This window comes from Parus major, chromosome 7, assembly GCF_001522545.3.
Source record: "Parus major isolate Abel chromosome 7, Parus_major1.1, whole genome shotgun sequence".
NCBI lineage: Eukaryota > Metazoa > Chordata > Aves > Passeriformes > Paridae > Parus > Parus major.
This window is the reverse complement of record NC_031776.1, coordinates 5,730,339-5,757,778: the sequence shown is the minus strand read 5'-3', so window position 1 is coordinate 5,757,778 and position 27,440 is coordinate 5,730,339. Positions and strand designations below refer to the sequence as shown.

Genomic DNA, 27,440 nt, shown 5'->3' with positions numbered 1-27,440 from the left:
TTCCATGAGGAACTAACACAAAGGAAAACTGTGGGGGCTTCCAGAATAGTGCCATTTGCTGGAGTCTTTGACAATCTCACTATGAAAGAAGCACATTTCTTTATCAAAAATGGTCTCTTTCGTGAAGATTTGTAGACATTTGTTTGAGGAAAAGGTTAGGGTGAGGTGTTTAAGTTTTTATTTCTTTAAAACTTCAGGGTCATCCATTTAAATTGAAACCTCAAAAAGGAGATGGTGATTTTTTCTGAAACTGAGGAATAACAATGACTGAGAAATTTCACTTTTAATTTACTCTGGCTTCACTGACAATCTCTCCTTCTTTAACCTTATTAGCTGGAAGAGAGGAAACAGCTATCCAAGAAATAGCAGAGAGAAATTGATGGCACTTTAACTCCCTGCTAATACCTTTGTGAATGAAGAGCTCTTTTGAAGACAGACTGCAGTAATCAGATGGCAGATCCTGTGATAGTCAGGCTCTTTTAATGACTCGGATCCCGAGGGGTCATGGCTTCACAGCAGGAGAAAAAGTATCATTTCTGGAGGGACATGAGTCCTCCTGCCTCAGAAGTCATCTTCATCTGGATGACTGCTCTGTAATTGAGCTCTAAGAGCAGCTGTGTTGGTTCAGCAGAGATGTTTTTATCCGGAGTGGTGCCATCAATCCCTTCAAGGTACAAATATTCTGCTGGCAGAGTGTTGTTACGTGGCACCATCTCCCCAGGTCAAGGGTAGGGAACCAATTACAAAAGGAAAAGATGAGAAGTGTAAGGAGGTGACAAACAGCTCAGTGAGCTGCACTCTCTGTGTAGCAGAGTTGGGCAAATATTGCCTTTTCCAGGTCCATATAAGAACAGGAGTTAACAGCCTAAGGCTCTAGCAGTGCCTCTCTCCATCTTTCAGAGGTGTTCTTGATGCACTTGTTTAAAGCCAAATTTTCTTTTCATCTTCAGTTATGCTTTAACAGACTGTTACTTCATGCCAAACACTTCTGTGGAAGTTTGAGCTTTATCTTTTAATCCCACTTTTTATTTTGCTATTCTCTGTCTCACAAGTTTTGCTATTAATAATGCTGCCAACAGTAACAGGAGAGACTTCACTGCAGGTGAGCTCACTGGAAAGCTCTCCTGGATAACTGAGTAACAATTGGAGTGAGCTTTGTTCAGGTTTTCTCAGCCATAACTAAATTAAAGAAGCTACTATGAGGGACCCAGGCTCTTCCAAAGAGTGGGAAAAGGTACTTTGGTCATGTTCAAACTCGGCTGCCAGTATGAGAAGCTGCCTGCTGAAGGGTGCCAATGTTGGGTGAGCATGTGACTGCTCCCAGGAATCCAGCAAGGAAAGGCTTTCACTGCAGGGTGCAGCTGCTGCAGTCTGGTGACACCATCCCTTTCCTTGTGAGTGTGTCTGGCTTTTGGAAAGTATTCAGTCATTTAGATGTCTCAGCAGAATACAAAGCACATGTGGCTACAGCTGTTCTCTGCAGCCCCTGCAAAGGAGGATTGCATAGGCCACAGGGAAACTGAGCCAGCCCATTCTTAGAAGACTTTAAAAGAAAATATTTTTAAAATAGATTGCAATCTGTTTCCTACACCTCAATAAAACTCCAAATCAATGAGAATTACTACTGCAGAAAGTTAAAGTAATAGTCGGAAGAACTGGTCTTAAATTATGTCAAAAACACTGTGAGTGTTTTCAGAGCTGGATGTAATATACTCCAGAGTGTACAGTTTCCCTTTATGAAACATGCATGACTTGTATTAGCTGCTGTTTATTGTGCCTGTGGTTAGTGCTCAAGTGGTAACTGAATAATTTAAAATCGCAGATGTGAGTCATTAACTCTCCTGTCTTCTACAGTTTTATCAGAAACTGACCTCTCCAAGTCTGTCTGCAAAGCAGGCACGGGAAAACAATAGGGAAGCTTCCAGTGGTGCTTCTAGCTATTCTGCAACCAGCTTGACTTTAAAATACAATTCTTACAGGATTTCTAGAACCCTTTTTCAAGAGTTTATTCACAGCACAACATGCCTGAGACATGAAAGACTGATCAATCTTAAGTTATTATCAGTATTAATGCTATCTCCCTTGGTACACATTGGTATTCTCCACAGTTCCAGCACCAGAAATCTGGAACAGAACCTCTTTTCCACTTACTAAATAATTTTGGTTCCTAAACTTATTGTTTCGCTGGAGGAGCACGCTTTAGAGGCTTGAAATAAGGTATTTGACTGTCAGCTGCATAGGGATTGTTGGCCTTAAGGCTGCTGTGTGCTTGGTGGCTTGCTTGGCTCTTCAGACATCCAGCATTTGCCTCAGAGGGAGGCAGGAACTGAGGAAAGTCCTGGGACACACAGGAAATCTCAAATCTTTAGGAGTGTTCACCTGTGCTGAGCTACCAAGTGATGACCCTGAGGATGATGATGATGACACTGAGGATGATGATGATGACACTGAGGATGATGATGATGACACTGAAGACCACTCTGGATTTTGTGCTAATTCATGGTCACATGGTTACCTTCCTGTAAAAGTCCGATAGGGGGGATGTGAAAGTTAAGTGCAACCATAATATTCAAATTTCCTAAGACCATTATTCCATGATCTTCTGGGGAGTACTTAATAACTCTGTTATTCAGTGTAATGACAGAGATTTTACAAAACCAGGAGGCAAAGGACAGATTACATTTTTCTCTATGACTTTTTAAAAATAGGATCTCTGAGTAGGTTTAAGTTCAGCAGCTCAGTGCTTTGTTCCTGCCCACAATTAGAGCAGTGACTGGGTGTGAAATAACAGAACAGGCTGTTAAAAATATTGATCGGTGGTTTTATCTTCCAAGGAGGGATTAATGGGCAAAAAGACTTGCCATCATCTTGGCTTTTTTCAAAACTGGGACTAAAGTGGGAAATTGTTTTGAGATTATGTGGACTGGAAAATGATGGCTTTGATAATTTATATTCCTGTAATTGGTTTATGTTATAAATATGCACACATGAAATCAAATATAAACATAGTGCTATGTCTGTATAATCTACATGCCTGTCTATAAATAATTTGCATTCAACCAGCAGATTTCTTTGGATGTTTAAAAGGTTATGATCTATTAACCTTTACAGGATTTGTTCTTAAAGCTGTTTAGTTGCAGAGCAGAAATAAGATCTTATTAGCATTTGTGTTGCTCGTTTTCTTGATGTTTCCACTCATTGCCTTGGCTGTCAGTGTCTCCTGACCTGGCCACAGAGCCCAGCCTCATCAGCAGGACACTTAGAATGTGAGATTAACCTTGAAAAGGGACTTTCTGTATCGTGTCCTTAGTTATTAAGCTGTGAGGAACTTGTGTGGGTGCCAGAGGACAAGTCCTACTTTATTTGTTGTGTATTCATGATTCTTGGAATATGAGTAATTATGTAGTGAACCCTGCAGTGAGGAAAAGTGAGTGTGCTGTTCCCAGGGCTCCCATGGGATGTGCAAAGGGTGCAAAGTCATCTTGATGTGCATGGCCCAGACATTCAGGTAGGTCTGAAAGGCCCTGAGGCAAGAGCAGCTGTAGGGTACCACAACATCTGAAGCTTTTAGTAGCTGCAGTTCTACACTGAAATTGATTTCTTTTCTTATTTTCAGTTCATACCTTCCCTTCCTGGAAAGCAAATACTCGACTAACTCACTGTGTGTGCTCCTCTCATGCACCCTCAGGCATTGGTTTTGTGCCATGCTTTATAGATTTGGAAAACTGGGAAGTGGAAGGTTATAGCAAATTATTTATTCAGACTTCCACAAGTAATTTGAGAGTACTTGAATTAGTGCCTGCTTGTTTGGATATTTAGATAGATGCAAGCTTTATAAGAACCCAAAATTAGGAATCAGAATAATAGTAAACAGGCCTGCATGTTGCCCCTTTTTGCACCCAGTTTTCAGAAGTATGAATCTGCATTTTGAAGTCAAGTCCCAAGAAGTTTGGCCATGTTATCAAGTGCAGTAAAGTGTGACTACAGTTTGACAACTCACACCATTTTTTGTTAAGACTATAAAATATTAGAGAATCTTTTTTTATCTGCCTCTCCTTTCCTTTGGGAATATTAGAGGATCTTGTGATGGGGTAAGAGAAATTTAATCTATTAGCATCCAAACAATTCAGGGAGCAATAACCTGAAGGAACTGTAGAAGCTGAGACATTACAGGAGTTCAGAGGTGTTAGAGCTCCTTCCCAGAGAGGAACACCAAAGAAATGGGAAGATTGTGGAGTGGGGAGGGAGTCCAGATGACCAGAAGTATCAGGGTGTATCTCTCTGACACAAAGGATGATGGCAGCAGTAAATTGAGGGGGGTTGGCCATGATCAGAGGCTGCTGGGTTTGATTCCATCTTACTGAATGTGCATGGTGTGAGAAAACTGAGCTGAGAGATGCAAAAGTAAAAATAGCTATTTTTAAAGCTATTGATGAGCAGGATAGGAAAATAGAGCAGCAAATGATCACAGACAGGAAGGCTTCTGGAGCCTTCTGCTAGTTGTGACCTTCCTCATATAAAAGATACTTGTACTGGGTAGCTGAGGTAATTTCCTGGTAATTTAGCTTTTGAATTGCTAAATACACCAGTAATGGAAGACTGTTCATGGTGGATTTTTTTGTTTGTTTGTGGTATTTTTGTTTTGGTTTTGTTTTGTTTTCTTTGTTGGTTTGGGGTTTTTTTATGATGAAATCCCTACTACTGTGAATGCAGATTCCTGAATCCTTTTATTTGTGCAGGCAGATATCCCCCCCTAAGAAAAATCAAAATCCCAAACCTTGGGTGTTTTCTCCCCTGCCTCTAAGCAGTCTAAATGACCCAAAGATAGAAAATGATACTTACATACAGCAAGTGATGCTTTTTCAGCTGGAACCCATGAACTGAGGAAGAAAATCACCCCAGTAATCTAAAATTAATGTGAGTCAAAAATGTGTTCTTGCTAGGATGTGTGTCAGAAACAATGCTTGGAGAAAAGATAGCTGTACAGTCCCAGAAATGGAAAACATTCAATATAGGTGAAACATTGATAACATTTTCTAGAGGATTTTTTATTTTACTTACTAGATAATGAGCTTAACTTGAAGTGGAATTTTGTACATAAGTGGACAGAAAAATACCTGTAAATATTTAGAAGAAAATGTGGTCTCCTCATTTAGGGATTTCACAGGGAGTGGGTATAAAGTTAACTTAATGGTGAGGACACTTGTTATATTGTAGTGTTCCATTTTATCTCTTCTCTATTGCTTTTCAATGGATCAATATGCTTTTATCATCACACAGAATGCAGGGCTTCATTGTACCTCACTGCCCTTCCCAACAGTTTACTTGAAAATCAAGTGATTCTTTTAAGCATCTATTGATAAACATCAGCAATGAGGTAAAATTAACTTCTAAGAGAAAGAGGCTTCTAAATAGAGCAGTCTATTCCTTACACTTTTAATATATGAAAATAGGAACAGGAAAACAGAATAAATGAAACAGTCAGCTTAGAAAAATGAGCACTTCCCTCTGAATGTAGCTTCAGACAGCATCATTGGGTACCTCTTAATTCCCTTTGCTTAAAGACCAGTTGTTTTCCTACAAATGTCACCAGGGCAAAGCCATGGTAGCAATATGAAAGATGCTTCAGAAAATTCCTGCAAATGATACAGGAGCTTCACCTTTCACACAACCTAAAAATGTCATTGAGAAAGCTCAATGTAATCTAAATTTCTAGACAAAATGTTGCAGAGAGGCTTTATTTGAAACAATACTGGCTTCCTGCACCATGTAACATAGAATATTTTGATTCTTGTTTTCAGGACAGTGGAGTTTTGGTTCAATGTGGCATTGCTCTGAGCTGTTGAGCTTTACAGAAGCAGATTCTACAATTTCTCTTTTTAAAGAGAAAGCACACACCTTACTGAACCATAAAACACATGTTAAAACCACAATGAAAATAATAATAATAATTTTCTTAGAGGCACTTAGTTGGATGCAGCTCCAGGAAGATGGGAACAGTTGATTGTCCACAGAGGATCAAATTGATTTTATTGGTTTAAAAAAAACCTGTGTGTGAATTAGCTGGTTTTGAGATTAGATGTAGATTTCCAAAAGAGTTAATGTTAATCCACCAGGTACCCTGTGACAGAAGAATCATGCTATTTATTCTTAATGTGACAATGTCAAAGAGTGAGAATAAATATGTCAGGAAAAAACTCCCTTCTATTTTGATTTTCAGCTAATATCCTTAAAGGCTTCCAGTCTGACTTGTCTGATCCATTTCATAAAGCAGTGATAGGAGATGGAGGTTTATCAGCACTTCAAGTGTCAGTGAAACTTTAAATGGATTGTTGTTGTTTAGGTTGATGGCACAGAGATTAAACAGACAGGAAGTTCTTTGGGTTTTAGTGCTTTTAGATGAGATGGGGAATTTAAGAATGTGATTTCCTTGTCTGTCAATAATGAACTTCCTTTGAACATTGTTGCATGCTTGGTAGGTTTGTCATCACCTTGAGTAGATCCAGGATTATTCTGTTCCAAGTGTGTAACCTGCCTTGCCCTCTAAAGGCTGGGATATAAGCCACTTCTATTAAACTCCTAAAAATACAGGTTTGGAATTTTATTTGCAGCTGAAATTCCATACATTGGTTTGAATGCCATAAATAGTTACCCTTTTTATTGACTGGGCTCCAAATCAAATGGGAAGTGTTCTGGTAGACTGTGATAGTGTTCATGAAGAGAAATGTGGCTGCTTATTTATGGCTTTGAAAACATACATAATATAAACCCCATAACTTCTCACTCCATTACTCAGCTGAGAAAACCTAGTGTTTTGCAGAGTCTGAAAATATATTAGCTTTCTTGCAGCTGTCATCATGTGTACTTCTGGGCTTTGTCTTTAATCTCTGGAATAATCTGTTCTTCATTGCAGTCTGTGGAACTGTCTTTCCCTGAAATGAGACTGAAATTTTAATGATGCTTGGTGGTAAAATTCACCTCACAGCATCAGCTCAAAAAATTCTTCTATGCTGATTTTTGAAATTTAAAAATTAGCTTCTGAGACAAGCAAGAAGTAACCACTGCTAATAAACATACTGAACAGGGGGGGAGAAATCAGTGTGGGAAGGTGGAAAATTTAAATACTGCAGTAATTGCTCATACTTTAATTTAGATTCACTTACTCCAGAAAGGTCAAATAACTATTTTAAATTCTTCTGTGAGTAAATTACTTAGAAAATTATAACCTGGGAAATTCATTGGATAAGGCCATGCCCAGAGTAGAGAGAAAAATTTTACTTGAAATGTTTTCTAGTTCAGCTGGCTTCCTGTGCTAGAATTTTGTTTTTTCTTGCAATAAAATAAATATAGATATTTAAAGTAGAGTTGACTTGTTCAATGAGGACATGAGATGGAAATATTATGATTTTATGACAACAATGGGATTATTTTTAATAGTTCCAAGTTTTCCAAAGTTATACAAAACTGAAAAGTCTCTTTGATATTCTAGTACATTTTAAGGCATACTTACACAAAACAAAGAAAACAAACCAGACTGTGAGAAAAAGTCTAATAACTTCTGGAAGTAACAAGACAAGACATAAACCACATAGAACTGGAGCCTTTACTACCTAAAGAAAGACTTTCAAGATTAAATGTACTGATTAAGATCCCACTATCTATTTTTAAATATAGATATTTTATTTAAATATTTATTTATTTTATTTAAATATTTTTTAATCATTTTGTGATTTAGCAGATCAATTAATATGAAGTCAAGCTTTCCCTAGGATTACTCAGAGCTATTAGTCTGTTCTCTAGAGATTTTAGACTATATTTTTAAAAGGTAAACTGTACAAAGTCTGCACTACTCAAATAATTAAAATAACAACCCAAACCCTGTTTTTCCTCTTAATTTAATTACCTCGCCCAGACCTCCATAATTAACAGAGACAAGAACTCATGTCAGTAAAATACAGATGTTATGAAAGACTGAAGGGATGCTTCTTACTCCTTCCTAGAATATGCTTTAACATCTCTGTCTAAGAATCCCATGAGATGATTATTGGAGAAATAGATATTTCTCAATTGTGCTTAATATTTCTTTCAATTTCTTAGCCCTTTCCTATTGTTTCAAACTTATTTTCATCCAGAAGTGGAAAATTGGGAAGTAATTAGATTTATCTTTTTATTTAGAAAAGTTTGAAAGCAATACAAACTACTACAGAGGTTGTCCACTTGCTGTGTCACGTTACCTGGTCATCCTTTGTTCTCCATTAAGGAAAGAGGGGGAAAAAACCTCACCACAAAAGCAAAGCTTATAGGAAAGACTAGAAGAATTGTGCCTAACCAGTCTTTGTGATGATGGTTTATTCAGTGTGGGAGCAGTACTTCTTCCCCCTCCTAGATGCTTAAAATCAGGAGGCAGACAGGAATCAATGCCAACATTTTGGTTTTCCAAGGTAAGAGCTGGCTACATTACATAATCCTTTCCTATATGTACATCTGGATGTGTACCTATAAAAGGAGATGTATGTTTGTCTACAGGCAGTGACAGGAATGTAAAGCAGTTATTTTAATATGAAGAGAGAGAGACAATGTGTGTCCCAAGCTGCTCAGTTGAAAATATTAATATAGACCAGCTAGGGTCATTCACCTAACCAATATTTTGTATTTTGGAGGTTATAAACTTAGACTTACTGATGGGACAGGTATAAATAAAGACATGCAAACTTGTTTTCTTTGCCTCTTTATGCTGCTACGCCTTTCCTCTGCATTCTTCCTTTTTTTTCTTTTTTTGTTTTTATTTATTCCTAGTTATACTTCAGTAGCCTACTAAATGTGTTCTTTTCAAGAGTATTTATCTTTTCTTGCTGCTTAATTCATCTAAATACTTAGACATTGCTATATTCTCAGTCAGTAGGCACTTGGCTAATCTATACAAATTCATCTCATTTATAAATTATTCCTTCTAGCTCACCGCCAGCTTACACGCAACAGAATGCAAAGTAAATGTGCTTCAAACCTTATCAGCCAGCAAACCAAGAACAACAACTCATCTTATTAAAGTGTAGCAGCTTAAGCCCAAGGAATAAAAACTTCAGTTTTTCACTGGGAATCCTGAGAGAATTTGGCAAAGCCAAACAAGTGACTGTTCCTACACTGACCAGCCCTTTTGAGTGCTGGAGGTCACTGCTGCTCGTTTGCCACTTTTCATTTCTGGTTGAGACTTGAGCAATAGTTTGGCCCTGGTGCACACAGAGGGTGGTTGCCCTGCTGACTGGGAGAATTTGAAGTAGAAGATGCCCTTGTGCCCACAGAAGAGCAGATGAAGGTCCCAAACCCTCAGAGAGTAGTAAATGTATGGTAGGGAGATGCAGCAAATATCCCTTGGTTCTTTGCATGATACTGGAGAGCTGGTGGTACTTTTCTGCCTGAGGGTGACCTGGTAGCTTCCCAATTACTGAGAGCCTTCCAATTTAAACAAAAATCCCATTGCAACATGAACACAATTACAGAATTCAAAAGCTTTTCAGCATATTTTATTTTCACATTTAGTTTTTTTTTGATCCCTTAGCAGCAACAGCAAAATATAACTGAGACATGTTTGAGCTTTATGAAGAGTTTTCTTTACTGAAAAGCTTTAACTTATACACATGGGTTTTAAGAGTTTGGAGGTTTTTCCTCATTAAACAGACTTCCTGGAGGGGAAAATAGGTAAATAAATAGAAGAAATCCCTGATTTTTGCTTGCAAATATCCACTGTGGGAGAAGATAAATAGCAGTATGATTCATGTTTTATTATTTAGTGACTATCAAGCTTACCTCTTGAGATTATCCCTTCTTAGAGTATTTGGGCTCGGTTTGACTCCATATCTGTTTAACTGTGCTGTAAGTAAAGAAAACTTAAGGTTCTTCTTGATATTTAAGAGCAGTGGAGCAAAGTCAATGGTGTGGAAATAACATCTGTGGGCAAAATCCCTGAAATCAACAGGAATATTCCAAAAAGCATTTGTGGCTTTGGCTCAAAACTGCCTCTGTGAGTTTTGGAGGAAATTTGCATGCGCATCGATTTGCTCATGCAGATGTCTGTTCTGTATTCAGAATAAACAATTGCACACATCAGCCACTGTTTTCACTTGCAAATGGTTACTGTGTGTATGGATTTTATGGGAGATTTATGGAAACAGGCACTGTAATAACAGCCAACAGCATCTCCTGCTTCAGTGGTGTTATTCTAGAATGATCATTGCCTGAGGGTTGTCACATTTTATTTCTGAAATTGCAGATTTGTGTATTACTTAACAGTAATACACATCACAAACAGTGATGTGATGAACGTGGGGTTTGAGCTTCAATGCCTAGTGTTTGGCTGGGTTTAATAATGCTTGAGTTTAGTCATCTCAAAAGTATAAGATGGAACCTTGGACCCAACCCAGGCTCTCAAGACAGCCAAACACATCAGGTATCACCAGCAGGACTTCATGGCCAAGGCTGTGAGACAGGTCTCACCCCATCTAGTGGGTCATGATTCCCTTTAATTTTCATCAGTTAGAAGAGTCAAAGGACATCAGCTCCACCCTTTGTCTGGTGATGAGCCCAATGATATTAATTTCCTCTGATATGCTGCTTTCTATAAAATGTTTTACTAAGGTCACCATGTATTTCTATAGGAGCCTGCACCTTTCCTCTGCCAGAATGTGGGAGCTGGAAGAGGATAGACCAAGTAATGAGGAGCAAAAGTGGAACTTTAGTCTGGTGTGACCTTTTGTTTACCTTCACTGCAATTCAGGAGGCCAAGCCCTGCAAAAACCAGTCAGCTTTTTTGTCGTTGCCACTTGGAAGACAAATTTTGACATAGTGGAGTGGAAGTCCTACACCTCTGGCAGATCACTACAAACCTAGCAGAATGCTCTTGAAATGGGTTCCTCTCAGGTCCCCCAGTTCTTCTGGGAATTTGTTGTTTGTGACAGCAAACATCTGGGCTGTCCTTGCTCCCCCTGAGCAGCAGAATCAGCTGTGCCAAGGAGGGGAGGATCCCACTGGATCAGGATCTTGTGGCACCCAGAGCGAGCAGGCCTGGCTCGCAGCACGAGCTGGGAGCCAAGCCACAATGGCACCCCAGTCATTCACAAACACATTTAGCTTGGGTTCAAACCCATAAACATTAAAATAAAGCTGTGTTTTTTTTCTGTATCAGCTCGCAGCTGCTGTGGCTGCCTCTCCCCGACCAGCAGGCAGCCATCCCATTTGTCTTTGTCTGTGCCAAGCCTTCCATCCATGGATGGGAACAAAGAGGGGTTTTATATATCATTTACTGCCTCTGTTAGCTGGGAGCACAAAGACTGTGCTGCATTTGTCACACAGGTTGACAGGAAGCATATGGATATATGTATTCCTTGTTGCAGGCAGACGTGCTGCTGACAGAACTGGAGAAAAATCTACGGCCTGCTCTGATTCTTCATCCTCTGTGTGTGGCATTTAATGACACAATTGTAGCAATTTGGCTTAATTGTGTAGAATAGAGGAGGTTACTTAATTTCATAACATTTGGAATGGCTGCCTGTGTATATTTAACATCTTGGGGACAGACTGAAAACTTTGGTAGAAAGGTGTTGGGTTTTCTCCTTTCAATTATCCACCTGTAATTTTGTGTAAAATTGTAAGATGATTAAAAAACCACCAGGGAAACTGGATGCAGAAATTGCTGCAAGCAGCAGTGGTGCCTGAGACTGAATAGGCATCCCTAGGAGTGATCATGCATCCTGGCTGAAAGTGAACAGGTATCACTAGGCTGGTGGTGTTTAAACTGAGTTTAATAAGTGCTGTGCTAGTCTCTGGTCTTTCACTGGGAAATTTTTATATTTCAGCTTTTCTTCTTTTTTTTTCTTTTTTTTTTCCTTTCCTTTTTTTCCTTACAATAGCAATTATAAGAAACCATAAGCACCATAAAGGTCAGACAGCTGCCTTTAATTCCAACAACACTTAGATGAAATTTCCAGTCAGACTGCACCCTCAGTCCAGGTAAACAGAGTGTCTCCTTACAGTACCTTCTGTCTCTAATATTTTTTATTTCCTAATGCATCAATAACTGATTGTCACAATAGTCTTAGTCTGAAAATACTTTATAGGATCTCCTATATTTTCATCTCTTTGAAGTACATATTGCTAGTGGAAGCACTAAGGAGTAAAATACTTAAGAATGGGAAAACTCCTCAGCAGGCCCATTTTTCCATTAATTCAAAATTGGAAACAGGGATAAGAGTAACTTGGATCTCAAAGATACAGTCCCCTCTAAAACTAAGGATGGCACTGTACTATTCTAGACTGTGTTAGTGGCTCCTCTTGATGTAGACAAACACATTAAGGACTGTCAGAAACATAATTACCACAAAAATGAACTTCTGCTGTCCTTCTACATCTGTGTTTCATTCAGTAGTGTTTAAGTGAGGTTCCTTTCCCTCCAGCTGTCTGTCCTTTTCCATTGGGAAAAGTTTCTGTGGTCTGAACAAAGGAAGAAATTGAATTGTAAGAAAGGGTTGAGGTTATGTTGAAAGCCTTGTAATGTGAAAATTTCTATCACAAAATGAAAATCTCCAATATGCTATAAAAGCCCCAAGTGTCTTCATGCCTCTTGCATCTGCATTGTACTTGCAGACTTTTACCTTATTTGTCCTTCAAAAACATCCCAAGAATTAAGCTCAAATCCTGCTTTGTCTCTCTCCCTCTTATTTTTTTCCTGTTGAACAGTGAGATTTTGCAGTGTTTCCTATATTCTGAATGGTAGATGTCATTCAAGTTGTGAAAAATCGAGAGGTAAAGATCTCCCCTTTATTCCTTCTGTTCCATATCCTGAATGGATACTGTTCTCTGGATATTGAAGTGGTTACCTCATTTAGGATTTAAGATGCAATGACAATAAGAGTTATGACAGCATTAACAACTTCACACTGGAAGGTCCATGTGATGGAAGTTCTTTGGCCTGTGCACTTTAAAAGAGAAATCTGCAAGAGAATCCTTCAGACTTGTTAAGCCATCACAGGAGAAGGAAAAACCCCATACATTTTACACCACGTTATTAAAGGCTGTGCCATCTATAGGGGGATTATTTAATAAGTTTTTTCTCCTAAATTTGAAAATATCCATGAGTTTTAAATAGGAATTGACTGGATTAATTTGAACAGTGCACTGGGTTGCCATATGTATTCAGTTTGTTTCCAGGATAAAATGCTACTTATTTTAAGGTGAAGTTTTTGGATTGGTTTCATTGTCTCAAGTAGCAGATGATGACAATATTATAGGAGTGTGTCTACATAATGATATTAAATTGCAAGTCTTTACCTTCTTCTAACTTCATGAAATAGTGCAGTATCTGTTTCTAATGCTTTTACTTGATATTTGGCAAAAGAAGTAATCTTAAACTGTTGTTTTTCTCATATATGTACTATTTTTTTACCACTATAAGCTTTAAAAAAGTCTTTTCACCACAAACGTAGTAGAAAAATGCTTGAATTGTCTGTGCTTTTGACAGTGATGTTTTCGTATAACTGCAGTATGAGTTTTCAGCCAGTTTTGTGTCCAAAACCCAGCGAGAGAGAGGAATTAGATTCTGTTACATGAAAAATAATTTTATCTACATCTGTAGTGATTTTTGACAGCTCAACTTGGTATTTAAATCTTAGACACTTTGGTTCAGTTTTTAAAAATCTTAAAAACACAGAAGCACTCAACATGTAAAATTATATTTCTTAAGCTTTCAGAGACTGTTTTCCTTTGTCTTCTAGTCTGTTTCTAGCTTAGTAAAACTTACAGGTGTGCTGGTGTTTAATGTAACAGGTAGGAACATAAAGTCACCAATCTTTTTGGAGCCTTTGCCTTAGAGTCTGCATATTGTCAGCTGGCCACTCAGGACAGCGTTCTTGGCTTTTGAAGTTCCTGATCTGTCCTTAAAACTGGTAAGAAACAGAAGGTGCAGTAGACCCAGATTAGGCTAGAAGCTGAAATAGCCATAAATGAGGTAGAGCATCATGCAAGAAGTTGAGACAATTTACCTTGAGCTGGAGACATATTCAGTGTGTGTGAATAAATTTGTGTGATGCCAAAGACAGACTCTGGAGACACTGAAGGGATAATTTGTATAAGGTGTGGTTTTGCTGTCCAGTCAAGGTCATTGGCTTCTTGGGCCTAAAAAGTGTGAAAGCAAAAAGGCAACAACCCATGGCTCAAAGAACTCACAATTTAAATCTCTCAACAGGGTGGGAAAGTGAAGCAGTGAAGTGGAGCAGTTCAGTGGCTCAGAGAACCATGTATTTTAATAGCTCCTCTCAACGTGTGCACAACGAAAGTACAAAGGTTTCCTCTCAAGCTAAAGCTCTAAAATGTTCATTTGAAGTCTTTCTACTCAGGTTTTGTCCCTCTTTTGGGTTTCATATAGCACTTAGAGGCAGAAGTAAATTAGGGTAGGGGACATAAAAAGGACATCTGGAGTTCAATACTGATTAAAATATTCATTAATGTGTGGGAAAATCCTCCCTGTTTTAAATTTTTAACTGATGCTAAAACAGAAGTCAGGGCTGTCTCTGTACTAAAAGGAACTAAATGCCTTTCAACAGGTACAACAACAAAAATAAGATTAACTTAATTATGCAAGGAAATGTACTGTGAATCCTACCATCACAAGATATACTGCATAAATTCATGTCCCAGGAGACAAGAACTTTTGCAGTTCACCATTTGGAAGTTACAGAAGAGGAAAAAGAAAAAAAAAAACAAAAAAGAGAAAAGGGCTGTGAGAGTATTTTTGGTTTGCTGTGGCTGTGGCCCCTGTTTGCCACTCCCAAGAGAAAACCAGTGCACTTTTCATGTGGCAGGCCTGGTGTTTTCTGGCATAATCCAAAAATATCCTGTAAAAGCCATTGATATGCTTTCATTTAGAGCTGTGTTAAGACCCCTTGAAACTATAGACATCCCTTTATTGGGCTGCATAACAAAAGAACCACCAGGCTGATTACAGGAAGGACAGTATCTCTGTTAAAGACATGCTAGCTTTGCCAGGCTTGTTTAGATTAACAAAATTAAAGTCAAGGAACTACAAGAATATCTTTCAATTACACCAGTGAAGAAAATTGCAAGGTAAGGCAATAAATATTTGGGTTGAAATACCGGTACAGAAATAACTTTGTTTAATAAATTGAACTTGGTTTTGGTAAAAGGCTTCTGACTGCTGAAAGAGAAATGTCTTTAAGTAAAAAAAAAAAAAAAATCATAAAAGTGTGGCCATGAGTCCTAGCCTGGGGCAGTGCAGTTTCACTGTGGCTGCATTTGAAAATTGTGTGCCAAGTCCCATTTGGGTGAAGAGAAAGAATTAAAGATTACCTGAAGTTGCCTGTAATTACTCATGTTTTATTCAGCTCTGGAGATTCTATATGAAGAGGCAAATCACAAACAGCCTATTTGTACAAATCCAGGTGTTTCTCTCAAATAGACTGATGTATTTAATTGGGAACATTTAGCTGGTTTTTTCCTTATCATCCTTGGTGCTATCCCTATCTTTGACAGGCATTTATACCAATTTGACTCAAATTATATGTATTTAGCAAGTGGTTTTTGTTTCAGTGAAATGGGAAGACATAAAAGAACACTGAGATTTGCCTGCTTAGTCAAAATGCTTTGGGTATATTTTTTTCAGGAGAGTCCAACAAGTGTGTTTGTAATGGATTGAGCTTCCTTTGACAGCGGTGGAAAAAGAGCTCTCTGCAAAAAGAGCTGCTACAAGGAGAAATCAGGAGCAGCTGACTGGCCTATGGAACCACATTGGGGATGTCATGAGAAATGTCCTCCCTGGAATGAGAAGTGAACTGGCCCCAGTAGGTGTAAATGTCTTTATTTGCCAAGTCAAACATCATTTACCTGCTCCAGGGCCCAGCTCCGAGCCCCCCAGTGACACCAAGGAACAGAGCTGGGGATGCTTTCAGGCGATTTTATTTTCACAGAACCATTAGGCAGGTTCATCACAGGGAACAGAAATACCACAATTACACAATTATCTGGTGATTTAAAAATTAAGCTGTTTAAATGTGAAGGCATTATACCAATGAGATGCATTGAATCACACATGGAAACAGCCCCCCTCCCCAAGCCTTTAGCCCATGGGCTTTGTTTTATGACAGGGTCACATTTCTCTCACCCTTCCATTCTGAAAATGACTGTGGTTGCCCGTGAGTTGTAATCAGTACCACTTAGAAATGAGATGATGGGCTTAAATGGTGCAGAAAGAGTGATCATCCCTCAAAGCTGAACTCTTAGACTTCTTTTCCACAAACACCTTTGAATAATCAAAGCAGTGACCATGCAGAGCTGATGAGCCCTGCACAGGCTTGGATATTCCCTGGGATAACTTGTCTCAAATTCACACCCAGAGAGGGGAGGAATTTAAATGCTGAACCTGGAACAAAAATCCTCAAAATTGGAGTTGGGTTTGTGTTCTTGCTTGGTATTAACACCACAGGTCTGGTTACCTGCACTAGGCTAACATCTTATTAGCATTGCTCTTATTAATATTATAGTTTATAATATAATGTAATGATTAAGTATTGTAAAATTATATTTATAGAAATGCAATGAGCATTACTATTAATTACCATCAGATTTTATAGAAATGTAATGGTTTCTGTTTCTTGCAATTAGTATTAATTACTGTTACATTTCATAGAAATGTAATAATTCTTGTTTACTACTATATAGTATTAATTACTACTGTACTATCAGTTGTTACATTTTATAGAAATGTAATTGAATTTGTTACTATTAGTTACTATTAATTGCTGTTATATTTTATGGAATTTCAATGGGTTTTGTTACTATTTTGTTTTGTTTGTTACTTTAATTAGCATTAACTTCTTATGCCTTTCTTAGAAAAAATACTAGTTTAATAGCACAGTTATATCTTATGGAAATGTAACTACTTTTGCTTGTTATTAATCATGATTATTAGTATTATAATGATCTTATTGGTAATAAATCTCCTTTGATTTTGAGGTGTGTTCACATTCAAGGCCTCAGACAGCACCCTCCCATGTCGTCCTCTGATACATGCAGAGGTGCCTTCTCAAAGCCACCTCAGTCCTTTCCAGCAGCCAAAGATGGGAGTTTGGTGTTGGGATGTTCCATGGCTCAGGCTGGAGGGATGGAATTGGCACTGAGCTGCTCTAGCACCTTCTCAATTTAGAATTTATATGGAATTTAGAGAGTCCATACTGTCAGGAAGGAAGGATTCTTTTCCTGATGTACCAACCACGGCCTTGAAACATTTCTTGCTCTATTGTGCTCAATTTTACGAGGAAAACAGCACCAAAAACTTTCAGAATGACCAGAAAACCGAAGCTTTTGTAGCTTGCTACTCACCAGAATTTTCTGGTAGCTGCCTTATGTCTTCTCTCACACTGATCTGTTTTAATCATTAAATAGAAGTGATATTTTCTTTGGAGATGGGGATATTTTTCTTCTCTCCGTGAGACAGGTTTGTGAAGAGAGTTAATATCTTTTATTAAAGAAACTGATAAAGTTAGAACAAAAAGAAGAATTGACCTTTCAGGCATACAAGCTGGCAGCAGTAACATTTTTATTGCATATGCTTTTGTGAAAAAGGCCTAAAAATGAGAGAAAGCCTCTGGAAAGTACTATAAACATGGATAAGAATTCCTAATTCAAATAACATTTCTCATATCTAGGCTGCCACTCAAGAGTCTCCTTAGACTATGGCTCCTTTTACACAAAAGAAAACTGGTTATCACTTCAGGATAGTTAGAAATTTACTGCAAGACATAATATTACTGTGGAATTTAGTACAAAATTAACTTTTTTTAATCTACTGTTATTTTATCTAAAAATGCCATTGTTATTTCTCCCTAATGCTTTCATGCTCACAAATGTCAACCACAAAACCAGACCAATCAAGCTCCAGACTAATGCATTTCTGTTCCAGCTGACTGTAATCTCTCTTCCACTGCTCCTCCTGTTTCAAAGCCCTGTGGATTTTGGGCTCTTTGATCCATTCATGGAGTGAGAAAATGGAAGCATCAAAGATCTTTGCTCATCTGAGAAGGCAAGAGGAAGAAAAAGAGGGATGTCTGAGCAATAACAGCTACTGAGAAAGTGTGATAAAGCTGTAAATGATTTGAAGATTTTAAGGCTGCCTCGGTGTAATAAAACTTTAGAGATCAGCACTTGCTGTGGGTAACAGCATCATATTAATAATGCATTGCTAGGAACTGTCTCATTATCATCATTACTGGGCAATGATGATGGCAGTCCTAATGACAGGTGTGGATTTGTACCCACCTTAGCCCAAAGAGGCTGCTGTGTGAAGGACTGCATTGCTTTTGCAAAGGAGCCTTGGCTGCGGAAAGAAAAAAAGAAAGAAAGAAAAAAAAATGGTTGAAAAAAAATGGTTTGAATAAAGTATACAAATGGCAAAAGAAAAATGGAAAAAAAATATCCAGACTGTTTATTTATTTACTTTAAAGACAGAGTATTATGAATAAACTGACAGAGCAGGAGAAATACACAATTTATAAGACAGCACTTTACATTTCTCTTGTGCTGTGTTTGCTCTCAGTCTCAGCCACCTTCTCTTCCAAGCCAGTTCCTTTCCTTAGCTAGAATTGTATTGTGCACTATATTCAGCTTTCTTTTTGTCTGAAAATAATTTTAAACTGAACATCAGAGCAGAAGGGTGTGTTTTCCTACCCCCTACATCCATTCCCTTTGTTCCAGCCCACATTAGCACAAACCATTAGAACAGAAAATGGCTAAAGAGGCAGAGAGCAGACCCCCACCAGGGTATGAGCTGTGTCTTAGAGACTGTTCAGGGGAGAAGACCTGTGCTAGCCTTCAACTGTTTTTTTATTAATACCCTTTTTGTGTTCCCCATTTAATCCCAGGTAATCCCAGGCAGAGCTTTCATCTCAGGGCTTTGCTTTCTCTCTGTGTGTGCAGAGGACTTTGGCTCAATTACATGAAATCATGTGGCTAGAGGACAAACTGCTGATTGCTTCTGTGCACATCTGCCTTGAGTTACAAGTAATAAAAGCAATTACAAATTATGAACACAGAGACTTCCTAGAATAAATCTGACACTTTTACAACTACCACACCCAGCTACTCAAGAGACAAGGGTTTTATGATATAGCACTATCAAATATGCTTAGCTTTATGAAACAGTCAAATGCTCTCATTTTTTACTGTATGGAGTTTGCAGTGCCAGGAGCTCTAATATGGGAGCAACCCTCAGGATTTTATCATCCTCTTCCTTCCTATTTTAAAATCTTCATGGAGCTGATAACATTTGTATATTGCAAGTTATCCAACGTAAAGCATTAAAAAATTAAAAAGCATTAAAATGTTGGTCCACATGCTAACTTTTATAAGGACATAACTGAAGAGTGATCCAGCTTTCCATGAGCTGCAAGGAGCTTCAGTCCCTCCCTCCCCTGCTGCTGCTTTTCAGAGACCATCCTCTTCCCAGAGCATGGTGCCATTACCCACACCACACCTAAGGCTGCTTTCCAGGAAATCAGCTCCATAGGGAATTTCAGGAAGAGACATTCTAATGCATTCTTTCTGTGGTGAACTGTTCTCCAAGATGGATCAGATTTCAGATCGATTCCCAGGGCATGACAAATGCTTTCTGGAGTTTGGATGTGGGATAACCTGACCTTCAAAAGGTTTCTCCTCCTGCTTTAGTAGCATCACTGTATGCTGCCAGGGCCAAGTGTTTTGTTTTTCCTGGATGCCTAAATGCACATTAGGCACTGAGCATTTGTTAGACAGAAAAAGAAGACAAAGAAGGAAACAGTGGCCACACTTGGTTGATGAGGATGCTAAAGCTCACCAAAGTAAAAAGAAACACCTTTATTAACTTTGGCAGGATGAAGATCACACCCAGACTAATTAATGGATCATATAAGCTTCTACTAGAAGTATTTTCTAAAGATAATAACTGAAATCAGATTCTTCAAGTCCTTATCTAGTACAAGCCCTCTTCCAAAAACTCACTTGAGCTCTGACCACCCAGCATGGCTTCCCAATTTGTGAGTTAGGAAATGACTGACCCAACAGGAGGGGCACCTGCCCAGGGCCATTCAGAGGCAGAAGAAAACAGTGAGGTGGCACAGAAATCAGATGGTGTAGGACCTGAATAACCTGTAGGATTTGAATGCACAGTTATAAAAGAATTGGGATTTTTTTATTATTATTATTATTATTATTATTGTTAAAGGATTTTGATGTTCCAATCATGGTAATCAGAAACTTTTAAGCTTATTTAGATCCTGCTCCCTTTCTGGTAAATCCCATGAGAGTGATAACAGTGCACAACTTTTCCTGGGCTATGGCCAAGGATCAGCAGGGAAAAAAAAAAAAAAAAGAAAAAAAAAGTAAATCATTCTATACTGAAATGATTCAAAAATGATTCAATAACACTGAACAGATAAGTGGCACATGCTTATTTTTGTCTTAGGAAGACACTATGGATGAAAATGATAACCATTTTAACTGCAATGATGCTGAGAACAGGAGTAACACCCACAGAGATAAGTGGCTGCAGCAATCTCCCCCAATTACAGGCCAGCTATTCTGTTCAGCACAGCTCCACACAAGATTAGCACCACAGGCTGGAAGGTAGAAGCAAGAAACCAGACTTTAAATCTCAAAAATGCATTGCTGACCACTGACACCAGCCTGAGTTTTGAAGCAGTCTTGGCAAATGTGGGTCTCCTACAGCACAGATGGTTTGGGGGATTTAATCCTTTGTTTCAAAGGGGTATGTATGAGTCCTTTAGGGGGGAGGGGGAGGTTACAGTTTATCTTTGTTAAGAAATAAAAGCAAATCACAAAAAACATGAGAAGTTCAAACTGAGCACAGCCATAGAACAATTCCTAGGCACAAAGGCTTTTTTTCCTTAACACGATGTAATTTGCCAGCCAAGACCCCGCCATCCACAGGAGCTGGCACTGCTTTTTAGAATTGCCATCAGGACAGTGGTACTTACAGAGCCAGCTGTTAATCTGAAGGATGCTGGGTAGCTCCAGTCATTATATTGCTCCATTTATGGCATTCCACAGTTGGTTATGGTCACTGAATAGTTCAAACCTGTAAACCACAAGTGCAGACCATCCAGTCAGAGAATTCACATCTCCTAAATGAGCAGAGAAAGGGACATCCTCCTGGGCCTGAGTGTGAGTGATTTCAATACTGAGTGGCAGAGGCAGCACTGAATTCCCTTGGCTGAGTTAAAGCTTTGGGGTATGTTTCAGCACCTTCCTCCAGCTCCCCACACTTGCTTCCCCTGCAGCCCAGCAGGAACACGGATGAGAAGGAGAGCAGGAATGCTTTTAAAGGAAACCCATCCCCAAAATGAGAAACAGGATAATCACAGGCCTCATTCTCACTGTAAATCAATCCCACATTCACAGCCTCCCCTGGGAACAGCAGTCAAAATGACTTAAGAAAAATTAAGTGGCACATGATGCCTGTCTATTAATTTCTGTTTAAAAAGCTGTGTTACATTTTAGCAATAGCTCCAGTTTCTAAGATAGTAATATCATTCACCAGCACTTGTCTGGTATGTGTTTGTACTCCTCAAGAAGCTCATTTAACTTCAGTCCTTGCTGAAAGGAATGTGTTTTAGTTAGATGGAATTTTACTTTATTTTACACCATATTTATAACATACACTATTTTTCTACAAAAAAATAATTATTTTTTCTTTTTGGTGACCACAAAATCTATCCTCACTCTAAGATGCACTGGGGAAAAAAGTTTGTGTAGGATTATGGATGTGTGAAGGCAGCAGTGAATTCCCAGACAGATGGACACTTTCCTACCACCAGCTATTCACACCAACCAGCTCACAGTGTCTGTCACAAGGCAACTGCTCTACACTTCCAGGAATTTCTAAGGCTAGGGAGGTTCAGCAGAACATGTATCTCCAAAATGCAAAATCCTCTTCTACACGAGAATCTCGAAAGCAACTGTGACAACTCAAACCAGCGAGTTTTAACCATGAATTTTTTCTTTACTATGTAGATGGACATAAGTATTCCAGCCACAGCAAATGCACCAGCTTTGATTTCAGCTGTTTTCACAGGGATGAACAATGTTGTACAAATAAGTCCTCAAAATGTTGGAGCAGAAAGTGGCACGGACACAATACCCCACAAACTGGAAAAATTCACCTCAAGGTTCACAGCTCCTGGTTCTCTGCTAGTGAAAGTCCAGTGAATAAATAAACCCTAAGCAGAGTGCTCTTCTGACTCCCTTTCTAAATAATTTTGCCTGGCTGCAGCTCTCTCTCCATGCTAGACTTCCACCACAGATGAGTGCTTTGTCATTTTGTCACCATTTGAAGCACTGTCATTTTAAATTATATGATAGTCACAAGGAAAGTACCTGATGTGCTCAAATGATGAACCACCATCTCCTGCCAAAAACAATAAAGTGGCAACACTTATTTTCTGCTGGGTAAACCTCTTAATTTCTGTATTACAGGAGACTTCTTTCAAAGCTGAAAAATGGCATGTTAGCAGCCCCAGAACATTTGCAATCTTGAAATCCTCCCCTTTCTGTGCTCTGCTGTGCCCAGCCAGGTCTAAAAATCTGATGAGAGTGGAACTGCTGAAAGTTTTAATGTTTTTTTCCAGCACTGCTTCCAAGTCATTCATGGCTATTTAGCACATACCTCCCAGAACTGTGCAGGGCACCATCTGCAAACGTGGCACAGATTATACAGACTGCAAATAAACAGGTGTTTGCCTCATCGTACCCCTGACCATTTGAGAGATGTCTGGAACAGCAGCAGCCCATCATCTGTGGGAAAAAATAACACCACACTGCAAGCAGGCTTGGTCCCAGGGACTCCTAAAAGTGAGGAATGAGGAATATGTGCTCCAAATGAAGGCAAAATGCATGATTTTATCCCAGAACATAAGATTTTAAAAGTACACTGTTGGGTCAGGCAGAGGCAAACGCACTAAACCACTGAAATATTCAAGTGCCCATTAGCATGGAAAAACTGGAGTGAAACTCTTCAAAAGCTGATAGTGCCAGGGGATTTTACAGACATTACTATGAGATTTTGTTTCATCCAAGCTTTTCTTTTATCATTATTATCTGAATGGCTGCACATGGATGTGGTGGAAGCAGTCACTGGGAAGGCAGGATGCCCTGGGCTAGTGCCAGGATCCATACCGAGCATGGGATGCCTGGAAAACACAAACTGCCTCTGTGTTCATTACTCTTAGGCCATTGTTACAGGTCAGAAATGTGCCTAACTCAGGGACCATGACCACGAGCTCCCTTCTGTCCTAGAGGATGTAAGTTCAGATTTTTGGGTGGGTAATTTTGTGAATGGCCCTTCCAGCTAGAACTGTTGAGCGAAAGGAATGTTTCTCTTTCCTTTCTCTGTTCAATTAAGTTTATGTGAATTTGTTCAGCTACAAGAGGTCCCTTCAGAAAAAAATTCTGAAATTTCTCAATTGAAAAATTGTAGGCATTTGTCTATCATAGTATACATAGTATATATTTGTATATCATAGTTTGGTTCAAAAAAAACCCCCAATGAGATCTACCCTGAAAGGATTTGCATAAATTATAATCTCTCAAGCACTCACTTCTAAAAAATACGTTTTCTTCCTACACCTCTTCTCCTTTGCAAAGGTCACATCCTGCTAGCTGTGGAAAGGTGGATGTAGCATTTCACCAGGCTCAAGATGAGCAAGGTGACAGACAGCACTTGCAGTCCCAGACTTTCTGATGGAGCTTCCCCTGGAGATGGTGTTCCTCCACTTCACCACCTGGGGGGTTTCCCTCTTCCAAAGGCCTTCAGCATCCAAGCTGCAAAAATAGATTAAATCACTTTAAAAGTTAAGGCAGCATAAAGAGGCTGAACAAAATGGGTTGTGTGCCATGTTCTGTGCCATCATGCTATAAACTGCTGGTTATGAACAGCATTGGTTTTACCTGCCAGGTGACAACGTGTCCTTAGAGAAAATAAAAAATTCAGGCTCCCAGACATCATTTATTATCATTTCTAATCTCCCACACTGCAAAGCAGAGACATTCTGGTTTGGTTGAGGTTTTTTTTAGACCTCTGGTATTTCTTTAACTCAGCTTCCAGAAGTAATTCCTATCAGAGGTATTAAATCAGGACACTTAGTTTTTTACCCAGCATTATTGTCACCATGGCTTTCACTAGAGTGAACAAGAAGCCTTTTGCAGTTTTGTGGAGTCTTTCAGCATTAGCAGTTAAGTAACATACTTTAAAAAAAAGATGGTTTAAGGTGGTTAAGCAGTGATGAAATAGGCAATATTTTTCTTGTTTCCAGTTCATTCAGCTGAGGAATCAAAAAAGAAAACTAAAAAGCTCCAAACAACATGACTTACTAGACTACAATCAGGAAACAAAAAATCATTTATTCCTCCAAACCCAGCTCAGAATAAGTTTATTGGAAATTTAAATCTGCTTTAGTAACAACAACAAACAAACAAAAAAAAAGAATAACAAGTTTTGAACAAGTTTTGACTCGCCTTCCCTTTAAAGTGGGGGGGATTTTTATGCCTAGTCAGGAAAGCAGAAAATAATGACTCTTTCATGACTTCACTACAGCATCTTCAAGCAGTAATTTCCAACTGACAATTTTCTAAAAATTATTTTTTAAATCAAATCTTTATCCAACAAAAAACACATTTCCTTGAAATGCATACTGCTCCTTTACTAAAGAAACACTCAGTAAGGTAATCCAAATAAAACCTTCCAGAACACCACATGAAACAGTAAAACCTGCAGAGAAATAATCCTCAAAGCCCCACAAACCCTTTAAAACCTGATGCTGCTGTTGGTCACTGGGCATTTCTGAATGAGGTTCACAAATCATTATGGAACCAACAGCCTCCAAAACACTTTCTACAGCAAATAGACAACCCAAAAGAATAATTTAGGTGTCTTAAGGTTTATCCTTGGAGAGCAGGGGGTGTAACCATGTTGGGAAGCCTGCACACTGTGAAGGGTTATGGATCCAGAGCCACGAGTTTTGTTTGTGGAATCAGGTGATGAGAGAGGTGAAAAGAAGTGCACAAACGCTTGGGTAGAGTGTTCCAGTGAAACCTCAGCTTCTCCACAGGAAAAATTGTTGCTGTTAATACCTTTATTCATTTGACCACAGTCCTAGCAGAGTCCAAGGGCACACACACAAAACTGAAGGTGCAAATACAATTCTGAATAACCTTTTTTGCAGTGGCTTTCTGATCAGACAACTAAGAAAGCTCCTTCTAGGAAGGGAGCCAGGAAAGCCATAGTATAAACTGGTTTAAGGGTTTTTTTTAAAGTGAAATTTTAACAGTTATCAGCAATTTACTTTTGCCTCAAACAGAATGTATAAAAAGGTTTTCCCTCTGAAAGGTTTCCATATATGTAAATAGTGACCTAAATGTAAGCATATTCATGACTTTCTAAAGTTTGAATTAATTACCAAGCTTTATCTTTACATTTTTCATTTTGAAGTTATAAAAATATATTTTGTAGTTTTTCACACTATCTCTGTGCCTGAAGATCTGCACAGAAGATCTCTGCACAGAAGCCAAATTTGAGAGATCTGCAATGAATTTTAGACAGTTCTCCAACACTGAAATTCTTTTGCACTCACACACAAATAGTGACACTTCAAATGCCACCAGAATTGCCTGGAACGGAGCAGTAAGAAACAAGAAATTCAGATGCAATAACTTTGGGTTTCTTTTTTTCCACTTAGACATCATACCAAGCTTAGTACACATTTCAGATAATTAAAAAGAAACACTTCTAGCCCAGAATCTGCTCTTTTTCACTTTTAAAAAAGGTAAAGCATCCCCAGTCAAACGTATCAAAGAGTAGTACAAAGAATTTAGCCCTCTATTGCACGTAGTTTTACTTGTAATATCCTCCTGTATTGTTTCTAGAAGTTAGATAAGATAGAGAAACATTAAACTTGCCTTTTGTCTCTTTGGAATGCTCTGCTCATTTCATCACTTTTGAAAGATTATAGATTTAGGCATGGCATGTCATTAGAATTTGCCCATAAATCAGAATATGTCATGCTCTTCCCTGAAAAATTAGAGGCCTTTGCACCATCCCTCCTTTTAGCTAACAATAAACTATTCACAAAACAGCAATCAAATCCCATCTCAGTTGATAAATTAAACAGCTTGATTTATTTCAGCTTATCAGTAAAAAAGAGCTTTCTGTGGCTTTGAAAATGTCTGTGTGGTTTTTTCCTGTTCTTGGATTTTTTTATTTCCAAATTGGGGATATCAAAGCAAGTCTGAGCATTTCAGTAGCAGTCTTAAGACACACCTTGATTTTTGATTTTGCCATCCCTGTTAGATAGCAGAGAGGATGAATACTGCAACAGGTCTGGAAGCAAAATTCTCAGGCTGATAAATATTAAGCAGCACAAAAGCTTGTACAGTTTTACATCTTCAAGGTCCACTTGAATTTACTGTATTTTAGTGTCCTTTACCTTTCTCATTTATCACCTTTGCCTTAGTTTTTGTATCTGTGTACAAACCACTTGGTCTGGTTTAACAGAGAATTTATGAGATTTGCTGTTGAGAAGAAATAATAAAAACCAAAAACGATGAGTATAGTAAAATATAAGTTTGAAATTGCAATTCAGGTCATGCTCACCAGATAGTCCATTAACATTTTCTAAGGTGACAAGGTACTGCTGCTTTTACAAAGCACTAGGATTGATTTAAAACTCTGCTGACTGAGCTGCTATTCACTACTCACTCAAACCCACTCTGGAGATATAACTGGCATGTTAGATTTAGTATCCTCAGATAAAAAACAGAGAGAAAATGATTTTATTGTTGGTATAACCGTCACAGCACTGACATTTTTCATTACAATATTACAAATTTAGCTGAGGAGAAGAATTGACAGAGGAGAATAATAACTGAATTCTTTCTTCTGAGTACCCTTGCCTTTAAAGCATTAATACATCTCTGTTTAAAAATACATTAAATTAATGGGGAAATTTTTGTTTTTGTTTTTGGGATGTCTTTGGAACCAGAAGGCTGTGGCTATTAAAAGGCTCAGGATGTACAGTCACTGCAGGAGGGTCAGCACAGCAGCACAAAGTGCCCTCCCACCCCCTTTTTTAAGCTGAAGGGCAACTCCTCTCTTGCTGTAAGTTACCTCTAGGTGTTTACCAGCCATTCACCTAAAAGTGGCTGTAATTTCTCAGCCTGTAATTAGCGATGGTGACTAAAGCTGATCAGGCACCATCCTGACAGCTGCCTGGGATTAGGGATGCAAGGCACCTCTCCCTCTCTCCAGTCATGACAATTCATTAGTTCTGCTCTTTGAGAGCAGCTGTACCATTTGTGGGGAAATTTATTCAGATTCCCTCAAAATTATTGCTGCA

The 27,440-nt window shown here is 38.6% G+C and overlaps 1 long non-coding RNA gene across 1 annotated transcript; it reads right to left on the bottom strand.

The window, feature by feature from the left end:
* Window positions 1-15,155: 15,155 nt before the first annotated feature.
* On the bottom strand, window positions 15,156-21,175 carry LOC107207211. Its single transcript, XR_004498394.1, has 3 exons — window positions 21,030-21,175; window positions 18,319-18,376; window positions 15,156-18,074 (listed from the first exon to the last, which is right to left on the bottom strand). It is a non-coding gene; the product is annotated as an uncharacterized LOC107207211 (long non-coding RNA).
* Between the last annotated feature and the right edge of the window lie 6,265 nt (window positions 21,176-27,440).